The sequence below is a fragment of the Anomaloglossus baeobatrachus genome, chromosome 5, assembly GCF_048569485.1.
Source record: "Anomaloglossus baeobatrachus isolate aAnoBae1 chromosome 5, aAnoBae1.hap1, whole genome shotgun sequence".
NCBI lineage: Eukaryota > Metazoa > Chordata > Amphibia > Anura > Aromobatidae > Anomaloglossus > Anomaloglossus baeobatrachus.
The window spans coordinates 465,471,579-465,487,453 of NC_134357.1; the positions used below are offsets into that span (position 1 = coordinate 465,471,579).

Sequence of the window (15,875 nt, forward strand, 5' to 3'; positions counted from 1 at the left end):
AGAACCGCTGCACTGAGAGCCCCGCTGCCCTGAGAGCCCCGCTGCCCTGAGAGCCCCGCTGCCCTGAGAGCCCCGCTGCCCTGAGAGAACAGCTGGATTGAGAGCCCCGCTGCCAGGAGTAAATGTTCTTTATTCCTCCACATTTACAGTGTTCCTGAGTGATCTTTGGCTTCTTCAGCACGTGGACTCTGCAGCAGCTGGTTACAGGCTTTACTTCTGGTTGTGTGATACACAACCTAATAAGGTGAGCACATTCCCTTATTACTTTCATTCCTTGTTACTGGGTAAGACCCTATTGCACTCTTTTCCCTCCAGCTTTTTACATTGGCTAATTCATGTCACATGGGCACCCACAATTTATCACAAGTGATTCTTATTTCTGATTTACCACAAAAGAGTCAAAATGTGTTTCCATACTAAGTCAATGTAAAGGGGCCAATACCAGTGTCACAGCAGCTTTAGGTTTTTCTATTTTCCCTCCCATTGTTTTTTTGTTTTAAATTGTTGTTTATCATTTTCTCTTTTGCATTTATGAGTGCTCTATACAAAAAATCTGTTTGCCTTGATTCAGATATTCAGTAGATATTATATATTAGATAGATATATTAGATATATATATATATATATATATATATAATAATATATATTAGATATATATTAGATTCAGTAGATATTAGATAGTATATTATATATCCACATTATGTACCGTATTTTTCGATTTGTAAGACGCACTTTTTCCCCCCAAGACTGGAGGTAAAATTGGGGTGCGTCTTACAAAACGGATATGGCTTACCGGGGTGGCGATTGTCGAGTGGGTCATAGGAGACAGGCTCACTGGATGCGCAAGGGGGTGTCGCGATGGACGGCATTGATCGGCGGGCGGGCTGCAAGGGTGTCTCGGCGGCAGACAGCTTTGATCTGCTGGCCTGCGAGGGTGTCTTAGCGGCGGGTGCATTGAGCTGACTGCCGGCTGAATTGAATCGACTGTAATTCAGGCGATGAACTTCAAGAAAACAGCAGCGGTAGCGGCGTTTGCACAAATTGACGCGATGGACTTTAAGAAAATGGCCACAGAGTCCTATCTACACACGTGCCGCCGCCACGGCCATTTTCTTGAAGTCCATCTCGTCAACCACAAGCAATTCAATGGAGCCGGTAGTCAGCTCAATGTACCTGCCGCCGAGACACCTCCGCAGACCACCCGCCCGCAGATCAACGTACCTGCCGCCGAGACAACACGTGCTGTGACACCTCCGCAGACTGCCCGCCGCGATAACCCTGAACGCGTCCTGTGACCTACCTCCTATGACTCCGCTAGCCATACCCGGGGGATTCAAATGCGCCCGCCGCTACACCCCCGAGCCGCAGCATCGCAGACCCTCCTGAGCCACAGCACCCCCTCCTCCAAGCCCGCAGCATCACCTACCCGGCCTCCTTTGACCTTCCTGAGCCACTCTATCACCGCCGCTACCCCCAGTGAGCATTAGGATTAAGAGGCACTAGGATGATAAGACGGACCCTCTTTAACATTAAAATTTTTTCCTATTTTCCTCTAAATTTGGGGTGCGTCTTATAATCCGGTGTGTCTTATAAAATGAAAAATACGGTACTTAAACTTCATGGGTGCCAATAACGATGAGCAGGACTGTACATGCTGTTTCAAATCTATTACCTCCCTATCATATTCTAGTGCATTAAAATTAGTGATATTGACCCCTCCAATTCTTAATAAGGCAGGGGAAATTTTAATTATAAAGAAATATGTTTTTTCAATGTTCTGCTGTCAGGCTGTGTCTTATAGTAATGTGCACTATATAGTCCAAAAAATACAGAATAATACACCTATACATTTAAAAAAAAACATGCCCATTTCTTTTCTAGCATATTTTGTGCCGTTACAGAAAGAACTCAATCTGAACTCAGATGCTGCTGTTTACTCAGATGCCCGGAGGATGAAAAAAAAACCTCATTGCCTTAAAGCAAAATTTAAATCAATCTGTTTTTTAACAAACCAGCACTTTCAAGAACATAAAGCAGCGCAGAGCGTCCATAATGTAAATGCCTGATTATTCCTGAATGGCGGCTCGCTCAATTTTATTTTTATCAAATAGATGGATTGAAAAATAAAAAAGGAAAAATGAAATCTTGGCAGCGTTCCCAGAATGCAGTTCATTGGCTCTTATAGACTTCTAATGTCCCATTAAACCGCAGCAACCGGTATAAAATCGACATGCAGTATAATCAGCGAGCGTCTCCGCATCGTCCGTCTCATACATATTACATGATTAGACTCTATTTACACTGCATGTGTTCTCAGACAATGTATATAAACCTACCTTCTTATGTATGTATTTACTTTTACAATCCTATAGAATGTATCAATGTAATAATAGAAAAATGCAAAGGACCCCTCCAATCACTCAATTCAGATCCATAAGTGCATCCGGTGAATACACACAGCTATAGCCCAATATTATCAATCAGAATAGCACTTCACAAAAAAAGCGTGTTGGCGAGTGTGGTGCAATTAGCATACGGTAATACATTAATTCAGCTTACAGGATACTCCTTTCTCCACCCTTTATGTTATGTTTGCTGTACATGCAGGACAATGCTTTAAGTCAGAAAATGTCATAACTTATAATAAAAGAAAAAGGTGCAGACAATGCAATTTGTTTTCCTTACCTCCTTGATTCTTCAATGAAAATGTTACAGAAGAAAAGTGGTACAAGTCTTTTACGGATACAGAAATGAGCTGTGCGTGTTTTCATGATGTACCCAAGTTGAGTTTGGTGTAGCTGAGCTGTGTGCGTTTTGATTATCCAGCTCAGCATGTTGATATAGCTGAGCTGTGTGTAGTTTGATTATCCAGCTCAGCCTGTTGATATAGCTGAACTGTGTGTGTTTTGATTATCCAGCTCAGTATGTTGATATAGCTGAGCTGTGTGTGTTTTAATTATCCAGTTCAGCATGTTGATATAGCTGAGCTGTGCGTGTTGATGCATGCAATGGAGCTGTGTGTAATGCAAGGCATGGACTGGGGTCAGCTGGCCCCCACCACCCCCGGCGATCTTCAGCTCATGGAGTGCCTACCTTTCTCCTTGCTCTGCCACATCCTAGCCTCCTGTGCAGCTCTGTGTTGCCTGCAGCAGTGTGATGAGGTCGCAGAGTGAGGACCTCATTCACGCTGCTGCATGCTGGGCTGCGTGATGATGGGCCGGCGCCATGCTCTGCTCCACTTAACTTGCTTCCGCCACATGACTAATTTGCATGTGATACCCTAGAAGGACTTTGCATGCAAATTAACGGTGTGTAGTGGACGAAGTGACACGGCCGGGCCCCTCTGCCGCAGCTGTGACTGGGGCCCAGGGCTTAATAAAGGTAAATAATTACCCCGGGCCTGGCCGGGCCCCCCTTTTCACTGGGCACACTATACACCAGTCATGGTTGTCATGCCCTGATAGCTGGCCCTGGCTGCAGACAGTATACATAATGTGTATGCTTTAGCATTATTTTTTTTGAGTGGGGGGGAGGGCAACAATAGGTATAGTAAATGGGTCTTAAGGCCCCTTTACACACTGAGACTTTCTAGCGATCATGCTGCACAGCGGGAAACAAAGGACCAAAGAATGGTCCTGAACGATTTGTAGCGATCAGCAACTTCACAGCAGGGGCCAGATCACTGATGTGTTTCACACACTGCAATGTCGCTGGGGAGGTCGCTATAACGTCACAAAACCGGTGACGTTACAGCGATGTCGTTTGCGATGTTGCAGTGTGTAAAGGGGCCTTTACTCTATGGACCTGTATTGTTGGTGGGGTTTTTTTTTATCTTGGGGGGTGTAATTGGTACAAGAAATGGGCCTGTATTGGTCAGATGTGGGTCACTCAGAAATTGCATGGAAATGCTCTCAAATCATTTAAGGGAACCTGTCATGCAAAAGGCTATTAACCCTAGAACACATACCTGGGGCTTCGCAGGCCTGCTAGGTCACTTGTTTTCTATGGTAGATTTCTATGGTTGAGCGTTCTATGGTTAACCTGCAGATGTGGGGAACCCTCTGTTCTAAGGGGTACTTTGCACGTTGCGACATCGCTACTGCGATATCGTCGGGTCAAATCGAAAGTGACGCACATCCGGCGCCAGTAACGACGTCGCAACGTGTAAAGCCTAGATGCACCGATAAACGATCGCAAAAGCATCGTAAATCGGTGATCTGTGTAGTGTCGGACATTTCCATAATGTCGCACCAATAGGAGATACGATGTTGTTCCTCGTTCCTGCGGCAGCACACATCGCTGTGTATGAAGCGGCAGGAGCGAGGAACATCTCCTTACCTGCCTCTACCGGCTATGCAGAAGGAAGGAAGTGGGATGTTTAAGTCCCGCTCATCTCCGCCCCTCCGCTTCTATTGGCCGCCTGCCATGTGACGTCGCTGTGACGCTGCACGACCCGCCCCCTTAGGAAGGAGGCGGGTCGCCGGCCAGAGCGACATCGCAGGGCAGGTAAGTGCGTGTGAAGCTGCCGTAGCAATAATGTTTGCTACGGCAGCTATCACAAGATATCGCATGTGCGACGGGGGCAGGTACTATCGCGCTCGGCATCGCTAGCCGATGCTAGCGATATCGCAGTGTGCAAAGTACCCCTAAGACTGGATAGAAGCAAGTATCAGGGAGTGGGGCAGGTAGGAGGAGAATGGGGCTGATCGCCCTCCTGTTCTCTGCTGCAGCACGGAGCTTTACACTGGTCTGTGATATAAGGTCCCATAAGGGAGGGGTGTTGGGCAAGGAGCAGCTACTGTTATGGACATTATTATATGAAGCTAACCAAAATACAGGACAAGATGGTGTTTACACCCATATTTGCATTGCATTGCCTACAGTGACACATTTGTTCCTATATTTTAGACTCTGGAATTTACCGAGTGAAGTATGTATCACTAGTTCTGCTTTCCCTCGCATCTTAATAAAATACAGTATTGGGAAGTGTAACATATGTCTGTATTCTATGTCCTAATATTACATTTATCTTCTACGTACTAGTTGCTTGGAAACATAATATAATTAATTACACCCTAGGGGGGACCCCCAAGTCTGTCTCAATAGATAGGTATAAATGTATTTGGACTTCCTTAATAAAGGCAGTCTATTTCCAGCTCTGATCATAGCACATATTGATCACGGCGTGGTTAATGAAGGCCCACATATCTCAGACTCATAATTTGGAATATGAACAATTAGGATGGTTTGTGCATGATTAATGTGCACATCTAAATCACTACTATTTTATTGATTTACAAGTCATCTAAAGATACTAGAACTGCAGTGACCAGCTCAGCTTCATAGTGTATGAAGGCAGGGAAAGTACAAAAATGTTTATCTCTCTGGAGTCCCCCTTTAATTCATGGCCTTATCAGCTGATCCTTCAGTCCTAGCTTTATATGAAGTGGTGGCAGAATGATTTTACGGCTTCTTAGTGATGTGCTCCGCATCTACACTCATATGTTACCTTGAAGGCTGTCACCTTTTCCCAATGATCTTGCTTTGGTTTATTGTCCCACCTGAAGAAGATACAAGGGCACTTTGCGTATCGAATGTGCTTCCCAGGCAAGAAGTTAACCAGCTTTAGATTTAACATGAATAGATTAAAAGCTCCTGATGGAAGAATGCAGGACCATTGTGATATTTTCATATTCTACATTATATCTTGTTGCTTAAGGAATTGGAATAAATGCATAAAATCAAAATTGTTTTAGCGGTATCTAGTGTACAATAAATCAAACCCAAATTGGTAACACTAACTTTTTGGATTCTGCATCCTCCGAATACCTTAAACTGAGTCTATAATATCTCTACAGGTTAGATGTGAGCAAATCTGCAGAAAACAAGAGAGATACGATTTTGTTAGCGCTCAGGTGGTACAGTGGACTATAGTGACTAGTACGCAGGTTTCAGCTTAAAATGGGAAACGGCATTAAGGAGAACGTGCCTCGGAGTTGAGCAGGTTATCAGCAAATAGGAATTCGGTAAAGTTGCCTGGCCAATAAACCCTTTCAAGACCGATGACGTACATGTACAACATTGGCCGTGTCACTGCCTTTGATGCGTGTAAGGAAAAAAATAAGAAGGGAGCGTAATGAGGAGCACCAGCGAGATTTAGAAACTAAAAAATCTTATCCACTGCTCACCTTTCACGGTTGTGCGCCCCCGCACAACCCCAGTGTTAGGCTAAGATTGTACCCGTGAAAGGATTCCTGCTGTCCTCTCTCTAACGCCACGACTTCAGTGTGTTAATTATGAGAAGAATTTATATTATATATAACTTTTTTTTTTTAATATAATGTTGGTTTTATTGTAAAGGTTTTTATACTTTTTATATTTTTGGATGAAATATGGTTCAGGTTTTATAGGATTAACCATTTAATTAGTTTGGAATTAATTAATGGCACACCCATCAGATTGGTTAGGATTTTTATATATGTTAATGTCTGTAAGGTTCTCTTATATCACCTGAGGAAGACAACATACTGGTTGTCGAAACGCGTTGTGGCTCATAAGGAACCATTAATAAAAGGTTTGTCCAATTTTTTAAAAAAAACAAAAACACTTTGGTTCCTTTTTTCCTTTGTAGCGCTGCATTAGACAGGCTTTTTTTGTTTCACTGCCCTTGATGCGGGCTTACACAATGAGCATGCATCTTTCCCCTCACTTTATAGCTGATTTAAAGGGTGTCTGGTCTAAAATGATAAGTCTGCAGTAACTCTATGTGATTGCACACATATAAATCCTCCCTTACACACAGTGTGCTGCGAGGATTTGCCAGTTTCTGTGACAGGAATGGTGGTCACGTGGCCAGAACCCAATTAGTGGATGCAGCCTCACTCAATACAAGTGTATTGAGCAAGGCCATGCCAATAGACGTCCACACCTACTAGTCAGACGCGCCCACTATATACACTTGTATTGAGCGAGGCCACGTCCACTAGTCGGATTCTGGCCAGGAACATGGATATCACACAACTGCGGGCACGTGTTCCCGGCTCAGAAACTGGCAAATCCTTGTAGGACATAGTGCATATGCTGGTAGGATTCATAAATCTGCAGTCACATAGAGGGACAGCAGACATCATTTTAGACTGGACATCTCCTTTAATCAGTCATCAAGTGCCTCTAACAGCCGTGGGTAGATCTGTTAACCAGTTAAATTATCAGCAAGTGCATCACTGATCCCACCCATTGGCGCCCCTGTCTAAGGCCATCATCAGAGCATGACAACCATGATTGGTGTATGGGGCCCGGTGAAGAGGGGGCCCTGGCGGTGCCCAGGGTAATAAGTTAGGTTTATTAAGTATCGGACCTGTCGCTTCTGCCACTACACATGGCTAATTTGCGAAGGTGCATCGCATGATCTGTTGAAGGCAAGGTCAGTGAATCAGAGTAGGGCGCCAGTGCGTCATCTCGTGGTCAACTGTGCAGCAGCGTTTGCGACCTCATCACACTGCTGCAGGCAACGCAGAGCTGCGAAGGTGGTGAGGACGCGGCAGCTGGCGAGGAAAGGTAAGTACTCCGTGAGCTGAAAAGTGGGACAATTACCAGGGGTGTTTGGGGGGTGTCCACTGACCCCACTCCCTGCCTTGCTTCAGCTGGATACGCGTCAGAGGGTGCACATCCAGCTGAAATGCATTGTGGCTCAAAGAGGACGTTGCGGGACGTGGAAGCCAGGGAGGGTACTTAAAATGTTTTTGTTTTGTTTGTTCTTTTTGCGGCACACAAATATACCAGGAGGGACCCAGGAAAGGAACATATATTCTGGAAGAAGGACATATATACAAAGAATGGGACAAAAACCAGGATGGGGACATATATACCAGAATGTGTTCCGGTAGGGGATATATATACTAGGAGGGGCCCAGGCTTAGACATATATACCAGGATGGAGACAAATAAACCAGGATGGGGACATATATACCAGGAGCGGCCCAAGAAAGGGACATGTATACCAGGAAAAGGACATATATGCTAAGAGGACAAATAAACCATGATGGGGACATGTATACCAGGTTGGGCCCAGGAGGGGGACTTATATACCAGAAGGGGGATATACATACTGGGAAGGGCCCAGGATAGGGACATAAATACCAGGATGGGGACATATGTACCAGGAAGGGAACATTTACCTGGAGGGTACTATAAAGAGGGGCAGTGTGTGGGGGGGATAGTATACAGAGGGGTAAGATGGGAGGGTGATTTACAGAGGGGCAGTGTGTTGGAGGATATTATAAAGAGGGGCAGCTTGGGTGGGGGGATAGCATACAGAGGATCAGCGTATGTGAGGGATATTATATAGAGGGGCAGTGTGTGTGGGGGATATTATACCAAGGGGTAGAGTGTGTGAGTGATATTATGCAAAGAGGCGGTGTAGAAGGTGTATTATGGAGAGGGGCAGTGTAGAGTGTTTATTATGGCGAGAGGTAGGATAGAAGGTGTATTATGGAGAGGGGTGGTATAGAAGGTGTATTATGGAAAGAGGTAGTGTAGAGAGTATTATGGTAAGAGATGGTGTATTATGGAGAGGGGCGGTGTAGAGGGTGTATTATGGAGAGTAGCAGTGTAGAGGGTGTATTACTAATTTTCCAAGGGAAATACCTCATTTTCTGGAACAACTTCAAAGGTACTAACACTTTTGGCCATGACTGTGTGTGCATATATATATAGAATAAGGTATTCCAAGAGACAGCATGACTGCGGAAGGTTTGATGAGTGAAGGCGGAGCTAGGGTGGAGTTTGGGCAGAGTCTCAAGGGGGCTCAAAAATGTTGTCAGTATGGGGCCCTGAAATTCCTAGAGCCAGCCCTGTCACATGATCGCGGGGCACTGGTGGGTGAATAACGTGAATAACGGCTGCGAGCGGAATTTATAGGATTTAGTGATTTCTGCTATACAGAGCAGTGCTGATACTGATGCTGCCGCACTGCTGTGTATAGCACAGGCGATTGGATGAAAAGTTCAAATTACTCCCCTTTTGCCCCATTAATAATAAAACAATTTTTTAAACCTTAAAAATATACATATTTAGTATTGCCACTTTCTCCAATCTATCAAAAGATCAAATAAATTAATCTGATCAGTAAGAAACATAACACGAAAAAAAAATCAAAATGCCAGAATTACATTTTTTGGTCACTGTAACATTACAATAAAATGCAATAAAAACTGATTAAAATATCATATCTATCCAAAAATGGTATCAGTAAAAACGTCAGCTCAGGGCACAAAAAATAAGCCCTCAAACAGCCCTAGACCTGAAAAAAGAGACAGTTACCTATTCCGGATAATGGCTACAAAAGCGCAAGTTTTATTTTTATATATTATTTTTTTTTAACAAATTTCAGACATTTTTCACCATTTAAATAAAAACAAAACTAGACATGTTAGGTATCTACGTACTCGTACTGACCTGGAAAATCACATATAGCCAACATGGTTAATAAAAAAAAAAACAGTATGTAAGTGCACTCTTATTGCACTTGGATTTTTTTTCCTGTTTTCCAGTATAGCATGTGACAGAGTGAATGGTGTCACTCAAAAGTACAACTCGTTCCAAAAAAAAATATGCCCTCATATGGCTATACAAACAGGAAAATAAAAATGTTATGGCTCTTGGAAGAATGGGATGAATAAATGAAAAACGAAAAATCGCAAGATGCTGAAGAAGTTCAATATTTTTGCAAATATTATTACCTTTACTAGATTTCACAGACTGATAGATCACAAACCAGTTTTTAGCTCAAGACAGAAGCCTTTGTCAGGTTAGCTCTGGACAGGAGCCTTCGATGACCTGACGAAGACTCCTGTCTAGAGCTACCCTGACAAAGGTTCCTGTCCAGAGCTAACCTGACAAAGACTCCTGTCCAGAGCTAACCTGACAAAGGCTCCTGTCCAGAGCTAACCTGAAGAAAGCTCCTGTCTAGAGCTAACCCGACAAAGGCTCCTGTCCAGAGCGAACCTGACAAAGGCTCCTGTCCAGAGCGAACCTGACGAAGTCTCCTGTCCAGCGCTAACCTGACGAAGGCTCCTGTCCAGAGCTAACCCGACGAAGGCTCCTGTCCAGCGCTAACCTGACGAAGGCTCCTGTCCAGAGCGAACCTGAGAAAGTCTCCTGTTCAGAGCGAACCTGACGAAGCCTACTGTCCAAAGCTAACCTGACGAAGGCTCCTGTCCAGAGCGAACCTGACAAAGGTTCCTGTCTAGAGCTAACCTGACAAAGGCTCCTGTCCATAGTTAACCTGACGAAGGCTACTGTTCAGAGCTAACCTAACAAAGGCTCCTGTCCATAGTTAACCTGACGAAGGCTACTGTTCAGAGCTAACCTGACAAAGGCTCCTGTCCATAGCTAACCTGACGAAGGCTCCTGTCCAGAGCTAACCTGACAACGGCTCCTTTTCAGAGCTGAAAACCAGTTTGTGCTGTATCAGTATGTGGAATCTAAGAAATTTAATAATATTTGCAAAAATACTGAACTTTAAACCTTATTGTCCACCAACTTTACCGAATTCCAAATATTTACTTTTGGCCATGTACATCTGAAGAAATATAGGCAAAGCAAGAAAGAATAAAAACAACTTACTATTTAGAAAATTAAGAGTTGTCAGAGATCCAAAGTTGTCACGATGTCTTCGTTTCATGTGCAGGCAGATGTACCTCTTATATAAATATTTATCTCCCAATAATGAAGATCATGTCAGAGATGAAACACTTTACTGGCTGCCATTCCAGAAGTTCTGTCATCTGCTGGGCACATGAGGACTTGAGTTGGTCCTGGTGACAATAAACGTCAAATCAGATTTCAATCTCAACTTATGATTGACACAATGATGCCAATGTCGATACAATTATTCCATTATGCATAAAGTTCTTGTCCCCCTGCTGAAACTTGGAAGTAGCTTCCAATTCTCCAGTTCATGGACAGATAGATATATAAAGATATTGCTGCTAATGAGGAATACTTTCCATCCCAAGGGGGAAGATTTCTGCAAAGAGAGTAGAGAATAATTGTAGATGTAATCAAAGAGTATTGAGTATGGTTATTGTCTGCTATCGCCTTTACCATCATGAATAAAATAAATTACTTATTATTACATTCCCTCCTTCATACAGGAGGAAATATTCCCAAGGGTATTTTTCTCTGTTATTACTACTGCCTTGTTATACTATCTGGTGTATTCCATACACGAGCAGCCTCACAACACTTTGTTATAATAATAAAATATAACAAGTTTATTCACTAACAAGACTACACTTAATTCACAATATAATAGCCCATGTCAATACATACATGAATCAATATGAAATGTATATACTAAATTATACACATATACAATACATTAAAACACCAGTAAATAATACTTTGACTAATACACCATTAAATCCACAATTATCTAATAAAATACATCCAGCTGTAGCGATGGCATCCCTGCGCTCCATGTTTCCCTTCTCCTGCAGAAACGTGCGCCACTCACTGCTGCGGCCAGCTCTCATAGGTGCCCCGGCATCCCTGCGCTCCCCACTGTCCTCCTCCCATGCCCCTCCCATGAAAAAGGGTAGGCCCGGGGTCCTCCTGTGGTCCAGTGGATCCACTTTAGCTCGCCATTTCACCATTTCCGGTGGCAAGTGTTACACCAATACACACATCACAGTTTTCAGTAAATGATAGGCGGAAATAAATCTTGGCACAGGCCCCTGTTTATGCCAAAGCATGAAGCATGACCAACATATGGCTGAGTATCAACTCCCTGTACTTTACATGTAACCATATAGGCTGACTCGCCATTGTAAAAGTCCACAAAGATTAATTACCAAGAGTATTTTTCTGTTACTACTGCTTTACTACCACTGTGACCTAGCTATCTGATGTGATGTACTCCACAGACGCGCACTCACAACACTTTGTTATATTAAAAATATAACAAGTTTATTTGTTAACAAGACTATGCTTGATTCACAATATAATAGCACATGTCAATACATATATGAATCAATATGAAATTTACATACTAAATTACACACAAATACAATACATTAAAACACCAGTAATTAGTACCTTCACTAATACACCATTAAACCCACAACTACCAAATAATATACCACCCACATTGGCTAAAACACACATAATTACAGCCTACCCAACACTGTCACTATATGGTTATAGGTGAAGTACAGGTTGGTCATCTGAGAGATCACCCCACAAATCGGGGCTACTATAGCATCTTGTGATAAATTGTTTGTTAGATCACATATACTCCCCCAATCGTCCTCATTGTATCCGATACTGGGAAATCCGCTTTTCCTGCCGGGGGTGGAGGACCGGATTTTCAGGTCAATTATGAGAGTAGGCTACCACAGAGTGCTACACTTCGGTAGTGGAAACGCCTGGCCAATAAAGGAGCAATTTGTGAGCTCCCAAACATCCTGTGCCCTCGATGTATGGAGAGCTAACTAATTGACACATTTCTTGAAATCCCTTTCTCCTAGATCCCATTTTTCTGACTCTATGACAGCTTTTGAGAAGGAATGTATAAGCATGGCCTCATTAGACATACCCGTTCTATGGCTTATAATCTGACTAACATACCCACTTGGAACACTAAAACCAAATTTCAATCACAATGGGAGGACGATCTTCAAATCCGTTTTTCTGAGGCCCAATGGGAAAAGATATGTTCTCTGATCCATCGATCCTCTATCTCCTCCCGTGATCAGGAAGCGAGTTTTAAGTTACTCACCAAATGGTACAGCGTTCCTACTAGATTGCACTCGATCTTCCCAGAAGTGAGCCCGCTCTGTTGGAGATGTGGTGAGGAGAAGGGTAGCCTGATGCACATTTTCTGGTCATGCAAGCGCCTAGCCCCGTTTTGGGAGAATGTACAAACAGTTATACATAAAGTCACTAGCTTGACCACCGCTTTGGATCCGGTACTTGTCCTTTTACATCATTGTGACATCTCAACGAAAAAGTACAAGAATTCGTTACTATGACACTTAACCACGGCAGCCAGAGCTTGCAAACCTCGCTTGTCGGAAAAAAAATAACCCTGCTACAATGGCTATGTGGTTCGCCAGGATAAACAAAACGATGTTGCTCGAAGACCTCACTTCCATAATTCACAACTCTCAAGACCGGTTCGTTAGGACCTGGTATTACTGGATAGAGTTTAAGGGATCTGATGGTTATATTTCACTGCTGGAGACAGGTTGACTCTGCACTATGTCAGAGTCAGGAACATGCCCCCCCCCTTTCCCACCCTGACAAATTCACCTACCCTTTTGGACCCCAACCCTCCCACCTTTTTCTTTCTCTGACTTTCCTTTCTCTCTTCTTCTTTCTTGCTCATGTTTTACTCAGTATCTTCTACTCTGCCAACTTACACTTGAGTTACGGCCCCGGTTTTGTTCTCTCCTTTAATGTGATCTTGTTATATAGTATAAAAAGGTTGTATGTTGATCCTTCAACAGTAGTCGGTTACAGGTTCATCGTTGTTGATACAGACTTGAATTTTGTATCTCCCTATATTTTAGGTCTACCGACTTGATATGTTATCAATATCTAGATACAATGCTTGGGTTCTGACATTGTGCATTATTCTGTACAATGCGGGGTTTCCTGTGTTATTAATAAGGTTAATAAAAGTTAAATTTTTTTTTTAAAAAAAAGTACAGGTTGGACAATACTCAGCCATGTGTTGGTTATGCTTCATCTGTTTCTAAGACGAAAGAAAAAAGAGATGCAAGAGAGAGGCAAGAGCAAAGAGACCAAAGAGGAAGTGCAGTTGGCTTATATAGTGGCCTGTGCTAAAATTAATTTCACCCTATCATTGGCTAAAAACTGTGATGTAATGGGGGCGTGTGCATTGCCAAGTGTTGGAGAAGATTGCTCCCATCCTGGCTAAGGCTTAAGTGTAAACTCCAACTATCCAACAAGGGATATATATAGATTATATATAAATATAGATTGATAGATAAATAGATAGATAAATAGCGAGTCAGAGAATGGTAGAGTTGTAACGGACATCAAGGCCATCGGATCCAACTCCCTGCGAGTGAAGGTTTTACTAAATATAAATATATATATATATATATATATATATATATATATATACATATACTGTATATATATATATATATATATATATGATATATAAAGCTGTGTGTGTGTGTGTGTGTGTGTGTGTGTGTATGTATGTACAGTTAGGTCCAGAAATATTTGGACAGTGACACAAGTTTCGTTATTTTAGCTGTTTACAAAAACATGTTCAGAAATACAATTATATATATAATATGGGCTGAAAGTGCACACTCCCAGCTACAATATGAGAGTTTTCACATCCAAATCGGAGAAAGGGTTTAGGAATCATAGCTCTGTAATGCATAGCCTCCTCTTTTTCAAGGGACCAAAAGAACTTGGACAAGGGACTCTAAGGGCTACAATTAACTCTGAAGGCGTCTCCCTCGTTAACCTGTAATCAATGAAGTAGTTAAAAGGTCTGGGGTTGATTACAGGTGTGTGGTTTTGCATTTGGAAGCTGTTGCTGTGACCAGACAACATGCGGTCTAAGGAACTCTCAATTGAGATGAAGCAGAACATCCTGAGGCTGAAAAAAAAGAAAAAATCCATCAGAGAGATAGCAGACATGCTTGGAGTAGCAAAATCAACAGTCGGGTACATTCTGAGAAAAAAGGAATTGACTGGTGAGCTTGGGAACTCAAAAAGGCCTGGGCGTCCACGGATGACAACAGTGGTGGATGATCGCCGCATACTTTCTTTGGTGAAGAAGAACCCGTTCATAACATCAACTGAAGTCCAGAACACTCTCAGTGAAGTAGGTGTATCTGTCTCTAAGTCAACAGTAAAGAGAAGACTCCATGAAAGTAAATACAAAGGGTTCACATCTAGATGCAAACCATTCATCAATTCCAAAAATAGACAGTCCAGAGTTAAATTTGCTGAAAAACACCTCATGAAGCCAGCTCAGTTCTGGAAAAGTATTCTATGGACAGATGAGACAAAGATCAACCTGTACCAGAATGATGGGAAGAAAAAAGTTTGGAGAAGAAAGGGAACGGCACATGATCCAAGGCACACCACATCCTCTGTAAAACATGGTGGAGGCAACGTGATGGCATGGGCATGCATGGCTTTCAATGGCACTGGGTCACTTGTGTTTATTGATGACATAACAGCAGACAAGAGTAGCCGGATGAATTCTGAAGTGTACCGGGATATACTTTCAGCCCAGATTCAGCCAAATGCCGCAAAGTTGATCGGACGGCGCTTCATAGTACAGATGGACAATGACCCCAAGCATACAGCCAAAGCTACCCAGGAGTTCATGAGTGCAAAAAAGTGGAACATTCTGCAATGGCCAAGTCAATCACCAGATCTTAACCCAATTGAGCATGCATTTCACTTGCTCAAATCCAGACTTAAGACGGAAAGACCCACAAACAAGCAAGACCTGAAGGCTGCGGCTGTAAAGGCCTGGCAAAGCATTAAGAAGGAGGAAACCCAGCGTTTGGTGATGTCCATGGGTTCCAGACTTAAGGCAGTGATTGCCTGCAAAGGATTCGCAACAAAATATTGAAAATAAAAATATTTTGTTTGGGTTTGGTTTATTTGTCCAATTACTTTTGACCTCCTAAAATGTGGAGTGTTTGTAAAGAAATGTGTACAATTCCTACAATTTCTATCAGAAATTTTTGTTCAAGCCTTCAAATTAAACGTTACAATCTGCACTTGAATTCTGTTGTAGAGGTTTCATTTCAAATCCAATGTGGTGGCATGCAGAGCCCAACTCGCAAAAATTGTGTCACTGTCCAAAT

The 15,875-nt window shown here is 42.8% G+C and overlaps 1 long non-coding RNA gene across 3 annotated transcripts in view; it reads right to left on the minus strand.

The window, feature by feature from the left end:
- LOC142311832 (uncharacterized) overlaps positions 1 to 15,875 on the minus strand; it is a 463,490-nt gene that overhangs the window by 392,999 nt on the left and 54,616 nt on the right. For 2 of the 3 annotated variants that reach the window (XR_012754302.1, XR_012754301.1), the window contains exon 2: positions 10,627 to 10,817. This is a non-coding gene — a long non-coding RNA (uncharacterized LOC142311832). Of the gene's footprint in view, positions 1 to 10,626; positions 11,030 to 15,875 lie in introns of all 3 variants that reach the window. The other variant, XR_012754303.1, reaches the window with a different exon arrangement.